The sequence below is a fragment of the Calidris pugnax genome, unplaced genomic scaffold (genome assembly GCF_001431845.1).
Source record: "Calidris pugnax isolate Ruff unplaced genomic scaffold, ASM143184v1 scaffold81, whole genome shotgun sequence".
Classification (NCBI taxonomy): Eukaryota; Metazoa; Chordata; class Aves; order Charadriiformes; family Scolopacidae; genus Calidris; species Calidris pugnax.
This window is the reverse complement of record NW_015090880.1, coordinates 1660884-1682386: the sequence shown is the minus strand read 5'-3', so window position 1 is coordinate 1682386 and position 21503 is coordinate 1660884.

Here is a 21503-nt window from a genome sequence, read left to right as displayed (position 1 = left end):
ATAAGCATTTTTAATAGAGCAAATATCCCCTTGCTCTCGGATGCTGCTTAATGAAAAAACAAATTATGCGGTAGCTACAGATTTTGGTTTTTAATTTTTTAATTTTCTTTTTCAAACAATTACTCCTCCTTTCCTCTCGCTTCCATCCCCGCAGCTGCGTGTGGCACACACACACCGTGACAACTCCAAATGGATTTTTTAAATAAGCATTTTTAATAGAGCAAATATCCCCTTGCTCTCGGATGCTGCTTAATGAAAAAACAAATTATGCGGTAGCTACAGATTTTGGTTTTTAATTTTTTAATTTTCTTTTTCAAACAATTACTCCTCCTTTCCTCTCGCTTCCATCCCCGCAGCTGCGTGTGGCACACACACACACCGAGGTACAGCCTGGATCTGTGCTTTCTGTGCATCACCAGGCTTTTGGCTGTTTTAATGTGCTCTCACCAGGCAGTTCGGTCCTTCGCGGAGTGTCGTAAGAATAATTAATCCCTAATTTGGTGAAAGAAAAATCAGATCCGACAGAGTTGGGGTTGGATTTTTTTCCTAGCCTTTTTTTCCTTTTTTTTTTCTTTTTTTTCCCCCCCCCCCTATATAAGCCCCAACCAGCACCTATTGCACGACTGGAGGCTGATGGGCTGAAGTCCTTTGTGTGACGTTACCTGTGACACTTTGGTGGCAGTTCCATGGGGTTGGTGGCTGCTCTCTGTGATAGTGTTGGAGGTGCTGGCTGGTGGACTGGGGCACGGTGGACACCAGGGGCTTCGGTACGGCCACCTGTGGAGCAGGATGTGTGGCAATGTCCCCGTCCTCTCCCCTGGAGGGGTTCAAAACCAGGCTGGACCAGCAGCCTGATGTGGTGGGAGGTGTCCCTGCCCACAGTAGGGCATTGGAACTCGATGATCTTTAAGGTCCCTTCCAACTCTAATCATTCAATGATTCTATGAACCTGATGTTCTCCTCAGACACGGGGACAGCCCCAGGTGGCCGTCTGAATCCTTCAAACCCTGTTTTAATTGCAAACATCGTCCTAATGGGTGTCATGGGTGGCAACGGAGGATGCTTCGATAAGGTTCATGACTCCTCAGCTCCTGAGGTGGCTCTCCTTAAAACAGCCTGAAATCTTGGCATCTGGCGCTGGCTGAAAGTGTGCAATAAGGAGAAAGAGAACAGGTCTGGTGTTAATTCTGAGATTTATTGAAGTTCAAGTATGAATGGAGATCACATTGATTTAAAATATATATATATATATATATATATATAGGTTCTCCTGTGTTTCAGTACGGTCTTGGTTTATCCACAGCTGCCTTTGTCTTGGGAAACCATCTGCACCAAAACGTAACTCCTGTGGGCACAGCAAGGAGGGGATTTTGCTGACAGCAAAAGCTCTAAACCAGCAAAACACTGGAATTTGGCTTTTGTCTCTATTGACTGTGGGTGATCCCAGACCTGGTGTGATGTCATGTGTGGGTCACGGCCCACATCACTCCTCCCTTTGCCTTCTCCTCCCAGTTCCCCCCCCAGACCATGTTTTGGGGAAGAAAAATGTTCTCTGCTCGTCCTTTCCTTGTCTTTTTCAGTGGTCTCTCTGGCTCAACACCGGAAAGATTTCTCTTCAGCCAGTGAGCAATGTTTCAGTTGGGTGATTAATTAGTATTGCTCTTAATACAAGATGCGATTCCATTAGATTAATCTATCTTATTGGTCAGGCTTTAATTAATTAGGTAATAAAAACGACCCTAAAAAAAAAAAAAGTCTTGAACGCTGGTTAATGAAACTCATGGATCTACTTATTAAGAATTAAAACCTTTCTCCCTTTAATATTTTTCTGCATTATTAAACCCTGCTCGGTTCCTTTGTATGGTTTGTCCCATCAATAACGAGAGTCTTATTTCTGAATTGCTTTGTGTGAGCCAAGAAATCTAATATTATCTAATTAGGGACAACTCTTCCTGCATGACAAATGCAGGAGCGGCAAAATCAATTTGTTCCAGGCATTTTGTCTTACTATTAAAAAATTTTGGTCTGATACACTGTATATTAGTTTTCACAGATTAAAAAAAGGAAAAATCTCTGTAGACGAAGAGCTGGTCCCGTCTCTGGGGCTGCACCTGCCTCTGTCCCAAAGGCGCTAATACAAAAAAGAGAGAGTTTTGAAGAATTTAGCACAGTCTGAATGCATCTCATATTTTCTGGTGCATCATAATTTGGGTCCCAGATGGTTTTGAAGAGGTCAGTGCTGGCTGGAGCGGTGCTGCCTCCTGTGTCACGGGAGGGATGTGATGAGACACATCTCTATTTTGCCGTGTGTTGCCTCAGCCTTTCCCTCCTTTGTCCCGGGGCAGGGATTTCACTGGGATTTGCTACTGTAAAATCTCACTGAACTCATTTCAGGAAAAGTTTTGAGGCTTTAATACTGAAAGAAAGCAGAGAAGCTCTTTTTATGTGTTGCACCCTGGTGTCAGAACACTTACAGATGTAGCTGGAGAGTGTGGAGGGATTTTGGGGATGGGAAAGGAGATGCTAGTCTCTATTTTAAGGATAATTAAAAAGATATAAGTGGATGCAACATGAAAACAAAAACTAGATAAATACAAACTATAAAAAGGAGAGAAAACTAGGTGTCAGGTGTGTCCCAGCCTCAGGGGAAGTAAAAAAAACAGTTCTGATGGCAATCCAGAGTGGAAAAGTGACATTAATCGTGCTATTGACGGCAGCAGTTTCAGGCAGATGTGGGATCCCTCCTCACCCCGTGGCTTCTGCTGAATATCACCATAATAAGAGAAGGTTTATTTTCCTTTAGCGCTACAGTTTGTCATATGGGGGGCCTATGAAATAGTCTTGATGACACCGTGCATAAAGTTTTACAAACTTATACGCCAAACTTACTTATACACCAAACTTTTATACCCCTTTGCTGTCAGCAGGTGCTGTTAGTATTGACTTTGCTGGGTCCTGGGCTTTGCTGTATAAAAAGAAAATATTGTAGAAAATAAAAAAAAAAATTATTAGGCAGCTCAACATTTATTCCGGAGTAATTACCTTTGGTGGTAGCCACCTTAGTTTTAAAATAAAGATGAAAGACTGTAAAATAGCAATTAAACCCCTCAACATTGTATAAATTACTGTAATTGTGTCACCAGCTATCACAGAAGGTCAAAGGAAAAAATATTACTGCTGGGTAAGTTGCTCCATAGTTTGAAAAATGCCGTCGTAGTGCGACAGCTCTCAGATTGTTACCAGTGCAGAACCAACAGTTTTTGCAAAGAAACCCAGATTCTTTAAGAAATGGATAAAAAGGTAGATAAATAGCAGATGCAGATTTAAGGCTTCTGAAAACTGTAATTTGCTCAAGGGCTATGCTGAGGGACAGGTCCTTCCATGTTGGGGGGCAGGTCCTTCCACCACTTCAACTCCTCCAATACCACTTATTGCAGATGGTGCTGCCCATCGTCATGCCTGTTTTGGTGCCTTCAGTGCATGGGTGGCTGGAAATGGAAAGAAATTCTGATCTGATGCCACAAGAGGAATTTTTCTTTGCTATTTCTACGTTTGAGGATGCCACTGTGGTGATGTCGACGGCTGGACATCACTTTTATCTTGTGAGTCTGGTGCCAGGAGTGCGTGAGGACCGAGGGCACGTTAATGGCTGAGATTGTTGGGGGGTTTTTTTTGGTGGGACTCTGGGATCTCAAAGGTCCTTTTCAACCATGAAGATTCTGTGAAACCATCTCAGGTGTGTCGGGAGGGTGGTGGGAGTGCAAACCAGTATAAACCCAGGATTGCAGAGCAGGGAGAGGAAAAGGCAGGTCCTGTCACTTGGAAACAGGGGGGATGAATTGAGCTGAAGCCCCTCAGAGAAAAGTCACACGTGTAGAGATGTGGCATTAGCTTTCATAATGTAGCTGTAACTGGCATAATAAATTAGCAGTACCCTGAAATTAAAATTTCCTATTCAGGAGGTTTGAGGCTTGTGCTGCTGCAGAGAAACCGATCTCGAAGCAATTACCTGGTGATAAAGCTGCGGCGTTTTAATCAATACTGGAGGTTGTGTGTACTTGCCTCCTTAATTTAGAGGTTATGATTTTTAAAGGCTATTCTAAACCTTGCTGTTAGATTAAGGACTTGTATGAGGTCTGTGCCCTGAGGTCTTCTTACTGATGCTGTTCTTGGTCAAAAAGAAAATGTAATTTTATGCTTCCAGCTACAGTCGTGGAGCGGAAGGAAGAACTGAGAGCCTTTGCAGAAATCCAGGTCCCGGGAGACCCGGTGGCCTCCTATTCCTTGGCCACTAGGGCAGCTCTTGGTCCCTGGGAGGAGGTTTAATTCCCTTTGCAAGTTGCACTGGTTGTTGTATACTTACTTTTGATTCTTGGGCCTTTTATCATTTGCATTCTGAGTATCAACTGCAGCTTAAAAGCAGGAGCGGTTTATTTTCTTGGGAGGTGAGGGAAGAGGCTTTAGGGAGAAGCTTTTGCTTCTTTACACGCAAAAGCTCTTCTGTTGCTTTTATGCTCCTGGTGCTGATGGGCAAATGCTGTTTTTCGGAGCCCTGCTGGTCTCAGGACTCGTGGGCACTCCACGGCCAAGGGAAGATGTCAGTGTGACCCGTTACGTTTCACTCAGACCTTGAAAAAAGGACAAAACCCCCCCAATCAGTAATAATTTGTTCCAGTTGCACTGAATGTACAGACAGAGGAGCGCAGCCTTTGGAGTAAACACTCGACAGCAATTTAATTTTTAATCTGTTTATGTGAAATCCTTTCTGAGCAGAGAGACAGCCCGTAACCCTTCGCCGTGCGATGCTCCGGCTCCGAGCGAGCCACAGTCGTGGTGTTATTTCTGTTTTCCTGGTCGTGAGGCTTTGGGGTGGGATCTGATTTTCTCTGGCTGCGAGCAGCCTGTGTCTGTTTTCCAGCCTCCCTGTTGCAACTTGCAGGCTGTTGCAGCAGCGAGCCTGCCATTATAATTACAATGAGTAATTTATCTTTGGTTCTCACATTCTCCAGCATAATTTCCTGGAGGGATAACCGGAACGATAATGAATGCACACGTATGGAAGTTGCATTGCCTTGTAATAACTGTAAAAATGAAAGGTAAATTAAACAAAAACATATTAGGGCACGTTATAGCCAAACAGAACAGTGTTTGGCTGCAGTTTGGGGTGAGCTGCTGTTGGGGGACACCCTGTTCTGCTGAGGGGGATCCCACCCAGATCCCACCCAGGGGCTCATACTGGGCTGGAAATTGGGATGGCTGAGGAGGGGAGGGGTAATGCTGGGGTTGGAGCTCATCTGGGGTGATATATTTGTGTAAAGTGGTGGCTTATCAGAAAGGCAGCGATTGATGAGACTACTCCAACCCTGGGTTCTTGCAGTTTGTGCAAATCCTGGTTTGTAAGAACTATATGGCTGGGCTCGATGAACACAATCCTAATTAGCCACACTGTCAGTGGGGCCTGTGAGACCTCCTGAACCCAGGTTTACAAAATGAAAATCGCTCAGAAGAAAAGAAGGGGGAGAAAAAAGGAAAGATAGAGAATGGGCAGAGAAAGCTGGAAAAGGAGCTCTGGTGGATTTTCCTGCAGAGGCAGGGGGGCAGCCCTGCAGCCTGTGTGGACCCTCCAGGACGGGTGCTGAGAGAGACACAAATGGTCTGATATATGTAACTCGGAAGATGTTGAAAGGATATCTTCCTTTTGTTGAAAGGATATCTTCCTTTTTTCAAAAAGAGCACTGAACTTTGCATACTATTGACTTTTAAAGTTTTTTCGCATTGAGCACAAATGAATATCTGATATTTTTTGTTTTATTCTTCTCTTTTTGTCCTGGTCCTGCATAAAAACCCCAAACAGGGTTGAGAGCATAATGGCCACTCTACCCTAATGTTCTCTTCAGTTAAAGACCGTGAAGAAACGTGGTGATTCGCATGGAAGATGGGCTTTCTGCCATGCTATTCCCCTGTCTCTATGCATGGATTTAATCCCAAAACCACTCAAAGAAAAACTCCTGAACCTTCTGATCCTGTTTCCTGCAAGTATCAAGAAATCCTGGGATTACGGGTCAGCACGAAGCTGGCCTTGCCGTGTGGGATGTCTCCCTGTGAAACAAAGTGGCTCCCACCAGGCCCTCAGCGATATTTCCTGATAAAAATCCCTGCAATTAACTTATCCCCCGCCATAGCTTCACGTCTGAGAGATAAGATCTACAGCGCTGTAAATCAGGGTGGAGATTTCACACTGTGCTGCCTAAGCAGAGCGCGTGCAGGATAGAACTGTCCTTTCCTCATTTAACTATCATTAAAATTAAGTGCTGGCTGGAATCGGCGGTATGTGAAGGGAGACCTTGTCATTAAGATTGAACTGGAACCTCGTTGCATTATACAAATTAATTGAGCTGAGGGCCCTCAAAGGAAACAAAGACACAATTAACAACTTCTGTATCAGTTCTAACAGCTTAAAAAAGAAAGCTGCAATGGGAGGTTTTTTAAGCACAGCGGAGACTGGCTCCACTGCTCTGGGCTGTTTTCAACCAAAGGGCTTGCTTTGGTTACTGGTCTGGTCCAGGGCACCATGGTCCAAGCCCCAGAGCAGCATTTTCAAGTGCCAGGGTGCTGGTCTGGCTGCAGGGACTTCTTAATAAGTGCAGTGTTCCTTTTTAAGTGACATTTTCATAGTAGATATGGAAGAATTGAGTCCAGTCAGACCTCAAGTGCTGTCCTCCAGCTCCAGCAGAGTCCCCTGTCACCACTGGTTGAAAACATCCTCCATGAAGGAAACCTCAGGTGACTGTGTGTGTGTGTGTGACTTTGTGGTGTGAAATCACTGGTTGAAAACATCCTCCATGAAGGAAACTTCAGGTGACTTTGTGGTGTGAAATTGCAGCATAAGCTTTAGGAAAAGGGGAATAAAAGCCTGAGATAACATATGTTTTTAAGTTAGAGCTTTGCATGAAGTTCTCTGATATGGACAAAACCAGTCCCTGTGTGTTTTGTAGGCATCGGGTCCTCAAGACCATCTTCTTGGTGTTGCTGTGGAGAGTGTTGGTAGGTAGAGAGGTGTCTGCTCTGCTCTTCCTTAATTTTAGTAATCTCACCTATATTTAATTTCCCTGACTTCTGAAAAAATCCGTGGGTTTAACAACTTTTCTCACTGCTTGGTCCTGAGCAGGGACCAACTGCAGGAGGTTGGAAATCATCTTCTGGGAGCCACCAAGCTTCTCCAGCAGCGCTGGGAAGTCAGCAAGTGCTGTGCTGTGAGGTTGTGTCTATGGAAAGCTGTCTTCCACTCGGCAAAATCTCTTTCCCTTGATGATTTACGTGGCAAAAAAACCCAACCCAACCTTGACTTCTATATTTTCAAATGTGCTTTTAAGGAACGGTGTGTGTTTCTGACTGGATCCTGGTGTAAATCACTTCAGCTCTCTCAGCCTCACTCTTCATCGCTTTTCTAGTTTATTTACTCTGCAAACCCAGAGCTAAAATGCTGGTTTGCCGATTAGGACAGATGGCAACAGAAGGTGCATGAAAGCTTTTTAAAGAAATAACAAACTTGGAGAAAGCCAAGGAGGTACAAAATTATTCTCAAGATCTAATTATTCCAGGGAATGAAAAAACCAGGCTTCTTGAACTCAGCTTCTCAGGGTTATATTAATATGAAGCATTTAATCATTAGGGAGATGAAATTAGTTCACCCAGATTGATCTCTAAGCTGAACTGGAAAGTTGGACAAAATAATCGTTTCATAAACTTCCTTAGAATAATAATTTTCCTGAACAATTATGCTGAAGGACATCAGCTGGTAACCTTGTGGGGCTCGGGCACCTGCTTACTCTGCAGCTGAGAAGAAGGTGCAAAAGCCTTGCTGTTGTTTATTAGAAACAAGAGTGGGAACATTTCATCCCTGCACATGTGGATGCTGAGGTGGGTCTCAGACCTCAGGGGTCTGAGATTAAATTGAAGGTTTGGTTTGTGAATGTTGAAGGTAAGTGCCTTTCTCCTCCCAATTTTTAATTTCCAGGGAGGAGCCAAGATTTTAGCAGCTCCTCTTCCGTTTTCAGTCCCGGGTGCAGACGGGTAAAACTGTCAGAATTTGTCTGAAGGGTGGAAAAACCCAGAATAATAATTGAAGAAAAATGTTGCAAGTTGTTACAATGATATAATAATAATAATTAAAAAAAACCCAACAACAAAAAGGGAGGGAATGTGATTACCAACCAATCATCAGAGGATCTTTGCAGGTGGTCAGGAGCTACACATTGAGCTTCAACGGACTTTGGTCATAGTAAGATGCTGGGGAGATGTTCCTCAGATGTCAGGGTTTGAGGCTGCGGGTGAAACGTGCAGGATCAGCAGGATTTCAGTGAACAATTTGCCTTTTGCTGGTTTTAGCGTTTGAAATTAGAAGCAGTATTTTCCTCGAGCCAGATCTGGTGGCTGTGAACCAGGGGACAGAACCTGGCTGGAGAGGAGATGGAGCGTAATTCAGGACTTACCCCACCACTGTGCACAGGGGACCGGTAGAGGTCTACTGGTCTGAACTGGGAGCCGACCAGTTTGAGAATTGTTTGTTTAGGGGCACAGCCAGTTGGTTACCTGCCTTATTTCAGTTAAATGGTTTCCAAACTTTTCAAGTGGGCAGAAGACTTTCTGTTTGTCGTAAAAGTTTAGTATAAGAAAAAAAAATGACTGTAGGAGAATCCAAACCAACGCCTGAAAATACCGGAGACTCTGGTTACCCATCTGTCCTTTCAGCAGCGAAGATCAGCTGTGAAATCTGCAGCAGCAGCTTCAAAATGTACCCCAGGTGATGCTCTGAAGTAGCTGCACTGCCAGAACTAGCAAGGGAGCGGTGGAAAATGGAGTGTTTTATGGTTTAACTGCCTGCGGAAAGAGCCGGGCGCCGGTGTCTGGAGGAGCCGGCCCCAGCGAGCGTTTTGGGGGATGTTCTGGTGGTAGAGCTTTCTGGAGGAAACAAAAAAAGCCCTGTAGCTGGCTGTTGCCAGATGACTCGAAATAATGACAGTGTTAGCGGTAAACAGTTTTAATTTATACAGGTGACATTTAAAATGCAAATCAGACCTTAAGATAATTGCTGGAAATAAGGAAGCCTCTGTTGGTTTAGGGAATATTTCCAGTTTCTATGGAAATTATTTATAATGCAGTGAGATCAATGGAGGAGCTCGTGTCTTGGAAGACTTGGCTGGAGCCGCTCCTCTGTGGAGTCAAAAGGCGTGTTGAAAGTGCGTGCGTGGGGACAGGAGCTGTGGTCAAGGTGATGCACTGGGAAAAAAGTGCTCAAATCTGTTGAAAAAGATAATTTTTCTCTTGACATTGCAAACGCGGATGGACCCAAATTAGGTGGTGCTATTGCAGACCTGTGTGCTTATCTCTGCTCCCTGAATGAAGCTGGGGTTGCACATCTGCTTTCAAATCTAGGGATTATTTTAAATTTCTACCTGTCTTTTACACATGGTGTTGTAGTAGAAAGGGCTAAAGACCGAAACTACGTTTTATTGATCGGTACCGGGGGTTATGGTGTGGTGAACTGGTCTACTTGTTTTTATAGGGTCCATGAGATGCAGCTGAAGGAAAATACACTTTTTGGGGGGTTTGCAAGCAGTTGACAAGAGATGATGCTGCAGGAGGGCTGTGGGGCTCCTCCAAGCAGACCTGGGTCCCGGCTGCAGTTCTCCAGCCCTAACATAACCCAGCTGGTTGTAGAACTGCTGTCTGGGTGGCCGTTTCCAGGGGTGCCATGTGTCCCCTCACTCATGTGGGCAGGAGGGGACCGGGGGGAGCTCCTCGGTGGCAGCTGGGACCGTGGTGCCCGCTCCGGTGACCTTGTGTTTGGCCTCCTGCGGTGGCATTTGTCTTCCCTTTTCTGAAGCCTGGGTGAGCAAATGAAATCCAGACTCACCTGTGCTGATGGTGCTTCACATTTTAATGCAGTTTATATTGTTTAATGGGCTTTTGAGTGCTCTGCATTGACCTCCTCCAGAGCAATTATTTCCTCCTTGCAGTAGGTGAATGCTACCGGAGAGCATCCTCTTGGGGACCTCAGCATCTTTATCTGATTTATAACAGATTTCTCCACTCTTTACAACCACCAATCTTGTTTTCTGCTCTGATTTCATTTCATCTTTCTCTTCTGAAGCTGGACTTTCACCTAGAGGCTTTGGGGATTTTTTTGCTGGTAATTGTCTGAGTAGGTTTTTTTTTTTTCCGATCAGCCTCCCGCAAACCCTTTAATTTACTTGATATTCATCCTTCTTTGTACTTTGCTTCCAGGTTTATTATTCCAGGTTTCAGCGCACCATGCCATTTACCCAGTTAGCTGTAAGATACAATCTCCTCGTTTCCATCTGAATGGTTTCTCATTAGTTCATGTGGGTGGGAACGTGTAACACGCGCCTCTGTGTGTGCTCCCACCACCCTGTGTATGAAAATGTATCTTCTGCCTGGAGAAAATGAATAAAAATGCAGTTCTGAGTAGAAAAGGGGGAGCTGGCATTTTTGCTTGCAGTTTGTGTACGTGTTCAGTGCATTTATAAGGCGTGAGGTGTGACGAGCAGAGGGTGGGTGTGCGCGGCAGAGATGGAGCCCTCTGTGCTCACACACACACGCTAATTTGGGGGTGTCTGGGGGCACGAATGTTCACCAGGTGACAGGGGTGAGCTCTGTTGGCCTCTGCAAAGTGGTATTGGTTGATGCCAGCCTTGTGTCTTGCTTCTCCTGATAAACCCGGTGGGTTGCTCCCTTGCTACTGGATTCACTCCATCCCTAGTCCATGGGGCAGCGATGCCACGGACACGAGGAGGGTGTGAGGCCGTGTCTGGCTCCTAGAGAGACCTTGTGCTGGGTGAGCCCAACCACAGGCAGCAGAGGAAACGACTTTGTCTCTTCTTGTGTTCCCTGAGCTGGCATTCCTTCCACATCACTCACAATGTCCCCACCGTTGGGGCTGTGGGACATTGTAGTATCTTAAATTAAGCCTTCATGGCTATATTTTCAGTAAAAAAGTCTTCCTTTCCCTACCTACATGCTGTTGCATAAGGAAAGATGCAAAAGGAAAGATGAACTGGTCCTTTTACCCCATTACTGTACTCGTATTCCTGCCCATAGCCGCTTACACAGCCAGTTTCCCCCCGGCTGTCACCTCCCTGTAGCTCTTCCCGCCTGGAAGATTCATTTCAGCTCCCACCTGAGGCTCTGCCTGACCTTTTAACGTCCCACTCAGCTCCTTCATCTGCCCCAGCAACTCCTATTGCCACCAGACCAGGCGTGCAAAGTTATTTGCATCTGTCTGGGGCCACCCCCCCCACTTTGCAAAGGCGTAAATTGATGCAATTCAGTAGATTTAATTTGGCTGCCTACCAGTGTGAGCTCGGAATCTGGCGTATGCGAGAGGTTGCTAATATATTATTCATTTTAATGTTATCTTTTCATTCTTTATTCTTTGACTCCCCTATGCCGAAAATGCAGTGACATGCTGTTATGTCTTCTCTATCTTTAATTGGGCCTTCTTACAAGGTTTAAGTACGTTTTCATATTCAGGTTAATAACTTGCAGTTGCACTTCACATTAATGTTTTTATGGAATGATCAATTGTTTTTGCAGGTTGGAGAACTCAGCAAATCCGTAAGCTATTTATCATATAAGCTGTAACCACTTGATAGCTATTACAAACTGTTTAAAATGAATGCTCTTTGCATTTGCTGGTGTTTGTAACAGTTCTAAACTCTTAACCACTTATAAATAATGCATAAAAAGCAGTGTAATGAGCCTATCGATGTCTTTATCCACCTTCCTCTGCAACCTGTGCTGAGGGCTGTGGACGAAGGGGAAGGTGACTGTGAGAAATGCTCTCCTGCCCCTCGCTGCCAGTGATGGTGGTGGCTGGTGTCCTCATCACTGACATGGAATGACACCGTGGCTGCAGACACTCCTCAGCAGCCTCAGGGCTGGCATCACACACACATCTTGTCTTTGCTTTAATGGCCAAGGCAAGGCAGGACCTGGCAGCAACATTGAGTGTTTCCCTCCAGTTGGGACTCTCAAAGGAGTCTTGTGTTGGACCCTCAACCCTTATTGAAAGAAATTTTGAGCCAAAGCAATCTCTTGTCACAATGAACATTAAAACCAGCTGGTGTGTTGCTTTCTCATCATTCAGGGAAATTGGGGGTGGGTTAAGGCAGTAAGAGTTCCTGTCTGAGAAGAATAAAAGATGTTTCTACTCCCTCTGCAAAGAAATTGCTTCAAGACTGATGTCCCCTGTGGGTCTTAGAGAAGTCAGCACCAGGTACCTGGTAAGGATGCTGTTCTGTGCTCTGTAACCAAAGGAAATTCTTAACTGACGTGGTCTGAAGGGTTTTCTTGTTGTTTTTTCACGTCATTTAAAGCTCTGCAGTCACTCTTGGGCTGGTCCAGCAGTGGATCTCTGCAGCCAAAGCAGAAACCATTGCTCTATGGGGTATGTGTTTAACTCTTGGGATGTTTGGTCAATGAAAGCCAAGTTTTTGGAAGAAGCCAAGTAACTCATATCACCAGTGATTTGTGACAAGTCTCTGGAGAACGCATGGTGTGAAGGAAGTGCTGCTGTGGTGGCTGCGATCCTGCTCCCCACAAAGGGGAGAGGATATTTCTTCCAGGATGACTAGTTCCTTGCTGCATATCTGCTCTTGTGCCAAATGATCAATAGGAATAACACGTTACAAATAATGCTGCTTCACTCTTTCAGGAGGATAGCAGAGGGCTATTTTTAAAAGGTTATTCAAACCCCAGCTCTGTCACTGTAGAGCTGTTGTGAGCTGTCAGGTACAGAACCATAATCTTCACCGGTTATTGTTGGACTTACAAATTCAATATGAATTGCATGAGCTAAAGCACATTGATTAGAGGGTTGACTTCCATCCGAAGCCAAATCATCTAATTTTTACGCTGCTGGCATAACAAGTATTAGCTAATCATCTAGTGAGAATGGTTTCAAAATACCACTTTGCCGGCAAAGGGCCAGTGGCAAATTATTTATGGGTGAAAACCCCCCAGGCTGGCACTTACACTGCAGCAGCATTTACGATTGGGACCTGGTGCTGTGCAGGTGCTCGAGCTGCCTGTCCCACCGACGACTGGGGACAAACGAGGAGGCAGGGTCATTAAACAAAGAAAGGGTGAGAGATAGAAGATTTGGTGTCGACTGTGGAATGGATTTCTATTTTAGAGCCTGTGCTCAAATGATGGCATGCAAACGCAGACAGCTTTCGGTGAGATGTTTACCTTTCTGATAAGAAATTATTGTTGTGATAAAACCTGCTTTTTGGGGGGGAGCTTCAATCTGAATTAATTTTTCCCTCTGCAAACAATGACTTGCTGCTCTGGAGTTGCAATGGAGTTTGTACGTCTAAATCAGGCAGCGTGCCCAGAGATCCCTGGGATAACAATAGTGGGAAATTCAATTTTTTAGCTGAGTCTGGGGGAGAATTTCGCTGGCAGGTTCACGGTGGGACTCTTCCGTGGTGACAGGCAGTAGCAGGGAGGTTGATCTGCTGCTGGAGGCATTTTATGGGGATCTGAACTTGGAGTTTTGGTAGGAATCTGTTGGTTAATGAATTTTATTTTCTTTTATTTCAAGTATACCCATGTTATGGAAGAATCAAGACAAACTGTGTAGCGTTGTCTTTGTGCATTTTGGGAAAGAAGAAGTTCTCCCTTCAAGCAAAGCAATGGAGAAACACCATATGGTTATGGATGAGGATGGAGCATGGAAAGCTTTTGTGGTACAGGCAGCTTCATGCGGCCATGTCCATTTGCCTGGTTGTATTTCTGATTTGTCCAGATCCCTGACCTGGCACCAGGCATCGATGCGTTGGTAAGTGACATTTTTTGCATGCATGGAACATTTAAGATTTGTATAGTAACTTACTGGATAATCTTTGTATCTCACACTAACTTTAAGTGTAGTAGGGTATTGACTGACAGTCCATCTGTACTTCTTAAATATTTTACATACATAAATTTATTGATTAGAACTCAAAAAACTAACTGATAGATCAGATCTGTCTAAGTGATCTCTGACTCTTCTCCTGTGATGAGTCCCTCTCCATCAAGGCTCTTGCTAGTGCCGATGTCTTCAAGCATCGCTTGGTGTGGTTGGGATGGTTGGACCCGGTGATGCTTTCAGGAGCATCATGATGCTTCCAACAGTCTCTCTTGTGGTTGGGAAGGAAACCAGAGGCCTCTGTGACAATACTGTAAAACTCCTGTGACTCCAACTCGCTGCAGTTTTGGAGCAGTGTGGTGAGACCTGTCTGTCCTTGAGTGCTATTAACACTGTCCAGTGCTTTCCAAACCTCTCTCATGAATAGGAACATCTCAGGTTTGTGTCTGCTCCTGGAAATCGGGAACTCTTCAGAGGTCTCAAGTCAAGATCTCCTGGTACGTTTTGAAATTTTAACCTGTATTTCCAGAAGAAATGATGATTGTTAGCTGGGGGCTTTATACTTGCAATTCTGTGTAATAATTCTAGTTTTCCCCTATTGTTTGGAAAGAGGATTCCTACAAAAGACCAAGATGCAGCTTTCAAGTGATGGGGTGAAGAGCAGTGACTGATCCCTGGAGCTGGAGCCTCGTGTTCCAGGAAAGGGCGTTTCAGCCAGCATGACTTGTCTATGCTCAATTAGTAAGTAGCTCCCTATTTGTGTATTAAATTCTCACTGGGCAAACAGTAAAGTTGGAAAACATAAGTGCGAGTGCTTAATAAACACTCCACAGGTGTTATAAAAGGTGGGGAGTTGGACTAGATGATCTCTATGGTCCCTTCCAACTCTAGAAATTCAGTGAAATTCAGTGAAATTGCCAAGTGGTCTACATGCTACAGAGGGATGTGAGGGAACCAGCAGGACGCCTGCTTATCCATTAACATCATTTATAAGCACCCAGCCAGCCTATAGCTATCGATTTTCCACTCATTAAAACCTTAGACAATAATTTATCAAGTCTTCGTAAAGTAAACCTTTTTTTTTTAAGTCTGATGTCTTGGGTTTTACATCAAGTGAGCACTTGTCCCCGTGCCTGCGGGTGCCAGATAAGCCCTAATTCACAGGTTTCTCTGGGAGCTATCTCTATCGTTGGACAAAACTTACCCTACGAGCAACGTGGCTTATTTTCCCCTGATACAGAACAGCTGGCTGCCTGAAAGAAAAACGTTTGTTTTCTAAGCAAAAATGAATGACTTCAGATATCAGATTAGATTAAGAAATTTTCTTTCATAAGCAGTGATGGGTACAGCCTCTGGTCCTTCTCTAAGCATCTCATATTGTATATATGTTGTTTTTTTTTCCCCACCTGAGCAAAGTCTGGATTAAATTCAATTCCTAGGAACGATGTGTGGAATGCAGCTGTCCCTGGCTGGGATTTGGTGGCTTTGGCTCCCACAAGAGCTGCCAGTGGAGTATTAATGACCACGGGCTGCCGAGACCTCCGTTTTACATCTCATCTGAGTACACAGAGTGCAAAAGTAATTTAATTCAGGCATCACAATTAAGGAAACAATTATCTCTCATGTCTTGGGCTGATCTCCAGGTCATCTTAGCATTATCCCTTTTGATCTCATTATGAATTTAAAATATGCAATAAATTGGCTCTTAATTCTATAGAAAAGGTCAAGCTTGCTTTCTACAGGAGACAGGGGTGTATTTAATGGGAAGATCTCAAGGACAAGGGAAACATTTGTTAATAACTAAGGGAATGAGTGCCAACCCACCTCCCGGGGACCGTTGTGAGACACTTCTGCACGTCATAACCTTTCCGTGGGCAAATCCTGCTGGAGGATGCTCTCCCAAGAAGTAAACTCTGACCGAGGGAGCAATTAATGTTGGTGTTTCTTCTCAGATTATGCTTGGGTGATCCAGTAATGGAAGGAGCCTAATTTTGTGACTTGGGGCCCAGGGAACTTCAGTGCTTCATTGCCACAGATGGCTTTGACAACCTGCTTGAGAAAGTCAGTCCACAGGTCATTGTGTGGTTAACAGGTCATTTTAAGGTTAGCAGTAGCCTTGGCGAGTGGAGTAAGATTAATTGCACTATGTTGATTTACCCCTGTTAAGTTCTGGTTGATGTAGCTTTTGCTCTTCTTTTTCTTATTAGGAATTGTTATAAGTTTATACCGTTATGTCAAAATAAAGGCATCCATTCCAAGAGAGCTTTAGTATAAGCAAGATGTGACTTATAACTTTAGTTTATTTTCTCAAATATGTAATTACAACAAAACGGTTCGGTGCTAACTGTGTTGGGCATGGCTGCTGGACACTGTGTCACTGCTGGTGACATTTGCCACCCTGGCTGAGCAGCATAAACCAGGTGAGACAGACTCGCTCCCCACACTGGAGTAGGTAGGGCACGAGTGTGGTCTGTATGGATTTATCTTCACTGATCTCTAAAGATTTATCATCATCACTGCTCCTTTGAAAGGCTGAGGGACTTGGGGCTTTTTAGTCTGGAGAAGAGAAGGCTGAGGGGGGATCTGATCAACACCTATAAATACTTCAAGGGGGGGTGTCAGGAGGATGGGGCTGGTCTTTTCTCAGTGGTGCCCAGTGACAGGACAAGAGGCAATGGGCACAAAGGAGTTCCACCTAAACATGAGGAGGAACTTCTTCACTTTGAGGGTGGCAGAGCCCTGGCAGAGGCTGCCCAGGGAGGTGGTGGTGTCTCAGTTTCTGGAGACATTCAAACCCCACCTGGACACGTTCCTGTAGGACCTGCTCTGGGTGGACCTGCTCTGGCAGGGAGTTGGACTGGATGATCTCCAGAGGTCCCTTCCAACCCCATAGCATTTTGTGAATCTGTGATATTTTTTTTTCTGAATATCCCATTTTAAATGCTACTTTTTTTTTTTTTTTTTTTTTTTTAAGGATCAGGGTGTTCCTATTGCTCTGCAAGATAGAGATGGGCACTTCCAAATGGTGTTTGTGGGACACCATGGGCTGTTACGGCGCGGTGGCTATCACTGCATCAGGTGTAACCACTGGTTGTTCCCCATGAATTTACAAGCCCAAACCTCTGCCCAAGCTGGCTGAGACTCCCCAGTGAGTGAGGCAAGCCGTGTAACCACGGTGGGCGTGGCACCCTCAGTGATTTTAGCAGTTGTGTTTCCCAGGGTGGGATGCGGGCAAGAGCCTGATCCCAGTCACCGCTCAGTCAAAGCTCTGACGAGTTCAATAAAATGAACTGTAGGGCTCGGTGAGTGGTGGTTTCCCTTCCTCTGTCTGCCAAACAGAAAATGTTTTATGAAGAAAAACCTCACAAAAATGAAGACTGCTGTATCTCTGGTTTGCTCCCGCAAATGGAATTAGTTTAATAATAAATCCCACCGATCAAGGTGGTAATATAAACATGGAAATCCTTTGAAGTGTAAAAGGTGCCGCTAAAATTCTGCATTTGTGTAACTTAGGTAAACTTCAATTTAAAAGAAAGAAGACGAGAATTTTATCTTTTATTGGTTATTATATTCACTTCTATTTTTATGCTTTCCAGAAGGCAAAAAAATAAATCAAAACTGGATTTATTGCAGTATTCTCTATTTAAACATTTTAATATACATTGCCTGGCAGTGCAAAGGACAGATAATGATGTGGGCCTATCTTTTCTGCAGAAATTGATTATTTGGGTGAATGTTTCAGAGAGCACCGAGCATACAAAGTCCTGGTTGTGGTGTGAGGAGCTGGGAGCATCCTTCCTTTCTCGGAGCCACTTCTGCCCCAGCATCTGTGGGTCTGGCTGACCTTGGCTCTCCATGGCTCACTAAGGATGGGGCCAAACTCCAGACTTTGGCAAAACTGATTAGATTTAGTGAAACTGACTTAGTCAGACTCTGGTGAGTGGTTCCTGATGATGTGGGGTAATGCATTCATGGTCTGGCCCATAACATCCATCCTCAGCCACGGCTGGTGGGACACAGGCTTCCTTTCTCACCCAGGGAGGGGTCTCCCCCTCTCTATTGTACAATTTTGCCCAAATATCTCAGTGAAGCTGGGATAATTTTCAAAACCCCGGTGCCTAAGCAACTTCAAGAAGGTGGCTGATTTACTAACATCAATTCTAGATGGTTTGACTCACCTAAACAGGTGTGTTTCTGAAAGAGGTTTGGAAGTGTGTCTTGTCGTAGGACCATACCCTTTTCTTTCCTAACCTTTCAGTTGTAAGCGCAATTTAGTGTTTACTAATTTTTCCTTTTGTGCCGTGTGTTGTCTAGTTTTTGCATCTAAAATGGCAGCAGGTGGCAGAAGGGAAGGAATTTGAGGTGGAAACGCAGAATTTTACCAGGTGAGCCTTGCCCCTTGATTCCTTGGGAAGGTAACAAGAGGGAGGAGAAGCCTGAATGTCTGTCTTGGGGCAGAATTCGAACATTGGCCACACGTACCCTTCAGCCAGTACTGATGTGGAGAGTGAAATAATGTTCCAGACAGCTCTCATGGCTGTTCCACACCTGGTCCAGCAAAGTTTTTACCCCATGGGCTGCCGGCAGCCATGGGTGACAGCTTTGGGGCAGCCAGCTCTGAGCTCCTGGGCTGGGAACTTGGGGAATCTGAGTGTGGAAATCCTGCTGGGATGTCCGACTTGCTCACATTCCTTTGAAAATCACACCTTTCCTTCTCTCTGCTGCTCAGAGCACTGTGGTGAGGCTCCCAGGACAACACATCCCACTGATTTACGGCTGCCTGACCTTTGGAGGTTCCTGGGGGACGTGCGGCTTCCGCGCCTGGCGGTGCTTGAAGTGATGGATAGGTATGTAAAAAGCATGTAGAAATGAAGGGTGAGTTACACCGATGCATCATTTATGAATATCATACAAGCAAAACTTGAGTTTTCCCTGCTGTATAGGAGATGAACTAAATCAATCATTTATAAGGCTGAGAATAAAGACACCCCAGACAATCTGCTTGACCTATTGGGTGCTGGGGATTACAAAGCAGGTTCAATATGGGACCAAACAATTGTCTAGCATCCACACTGCAATTTTAGGAAGGGCAAGGACTATAGAAGGGGTGGGAAACTTGCTTTCTATTGGTCCCGGGAGTTTTCTATCCCCAACACAAGGCTGATGTACAGGGAATGGGGTACTGTGTGGGTGGGTGATGGTTTTTGGTTTGGTGGTTTTTTTTTTTTTTTTTTTTTTGGTGGTTGGACTCGATGATCTCTGAGGTCCCTTCCAACCACTATGATTCTGTGATTCTGTGAATCATTTCCTGAAGACAAAATGGGCATGGATACGGTTACTTTTATGTCCCTCATGTTTAAGCAGTTCTTTCTGGCGACAAACTGCTTTAAAGTAGTTAAAAAATAAACCACAACTTTTTTAAAAGGTTCCCTTCTCATCTTCCTTTACGATAAATACTCAATGCATTTGCCAAAAGGTAGGGGATGAGCAATCAGCCCTCATCCTTCCCTCGGTGAGAGCGGGTTGGATCACTAATGCAGCCATCTACCTGACAGGCCTGAAAGGCAAATCACCTTATGAATAGAACCTGTTGTGTTTCAAACTGCTACTGAGCCTTAATAAATAGAAAAGATGTGCATTATCTGCCCCAGCACAGAACCAACTGATCTTCCTTTCCACTGGAGCTGCTTGAAAAGAGGCTCAAAGCCCTAGAAGAAAACCCCACAGAGATCCCTGGATCTTTATTTTTTACTGGTTTGGGGGTTTGTTTGTTTGTTTGTTTTTTAATATCTAGATTTCTAACAAGCTGCAAAGATGAAAAGTTTTCAACCTCCTTATATTTATCTGCAGAAATATTCTGTTGGAGAAATGAGATGGAACAGACTCATAGAGTCATTTAGCCCTTCTAAACCGATAAATATATTTACTGGCGGTGCCCGTTAGGGGTGTGTAATGCCAGTTCCCTCTGCAGATGGCTCATTGGATTTCTTCCCTAGCGCTTAGCTCCATGATGATGTTAGACCACTAACACCAAACTGTCTTGACGATGTTTGTTTTACCTCTGGCTGTTTGGAAGATGAGGTGGTTTGGGGGCCTGGGCTGTCGTGGAAAATTAGGTGTGATGACCAAGGCAGTGAAGGGAGGAGTTTGCTGCAGGTCCCAGCGGGGGCTGCTCTGGCTGCAGCCCTGGTGCTGTGTTTGTAGCATCATTAAACGCTGGGTGATGCAGTCAAGCATCCTCCCATGGAGGTGCAGAGACCAAGTCCCACCATGCCCAGAGCCCCCCTCACCAGCAGCTCCCCAGGCACGGGAGCAGGTAAAGCCTGCACAACCCAGTCATGGAAAAATATTTAAAACTTTCAATGTTCTCTTTGGGTTTTTTTTCCAAAGCAAAAAGCAAGAGGGCTCCTTACCTCCTGTTCAGGTACGGCCACACAGGAATTGGGTACTCCCACAGTGGTGGGAAGTGGGTTGAGAAAACCAAACCAAAACCTGGTTTGTTTTTAAATTAGAAAAAAAAAAAAGGATCTGTACATCCCAGCCCCATGGGAACCAGGACCTTGTGCTGGGAGGGAACTGGGAGCCCAAGCTGCTCCAGTGCTTCCCAGGCAGCGGCGAGTTTCTCAGCCTTGGTCATGTTTCTGCTGTGGAAATTAGGAAGCTTGTTACCGTTCAAAAATAGAGGATAATAAAAGAAGTTGGCTTACTGAGGCTTCCAAGGGGCTCTCTAGGGTAAGGTATTGTTTATGTTAACACAGTAAAATATATTTATAATTTTAATAATTAAACATAATTGAGATGTAGTTTAGGTTTATACATCAAAGCACCCTTTAAAAAGTTGTTTTTGTTTTACACCTGAGACTGTGAGCTTATTGAATTTCTAGAGAATGTCTTTCTTCTCATTTTGAGCAAACTTTTTTTTTTTTCTTCTGTGTTTGTTGCCTCATTTTTACTTTAAAGCACTTGCAACTTCAGCCCAGCATCCCGGTGGCTGTGGTTCTCAGGTGAATTTAGTGCTGTGTTTGTGTTGTAAATGCCAGCGCCTTCATTTCCTTCCCTCCCCAGTAAAAAAATACAAAAGTTAGCGGTGGAGAAGGTGAGAGAGCTCTGCGGTTTGGCCATAAAGCCCCTGTTATTGTTTATAGCCCTGGCCCTGTGCTGAGATGCCGGAGGAAAATGAGAGGAATGGCGAGTAACAAATATTAGATCACTCTGACAGGGGAGAGCTTTCCTGTCAAGGAGACGTGCAGCCAAAGTGATTTTTTTAAGAAATGAGGCTTTACAAACCCACTGCACCCCCCATGGCACAGGTGGGATTTAACGTGCTCCTTTTTCTTGTTTCACAACACCCCTTTGTTTTTTTCCCCACACGTGGTGTGCTCACCATGGGTTGTTATTCTGCAGAACCAGGGTACAGTGAGGGGTGGGTTTTTTTAATAGCTTTATAGTTCTCCTTAGTTATTCACCCATTAAACATGATTTAAGTCATACCTTGGTCCTACAAAACTGAGTAATGTGGGGAGGACCTTGTGTTAATTAAAGCAGCCCTTGGTGTCTCTTGTTGGTGCCT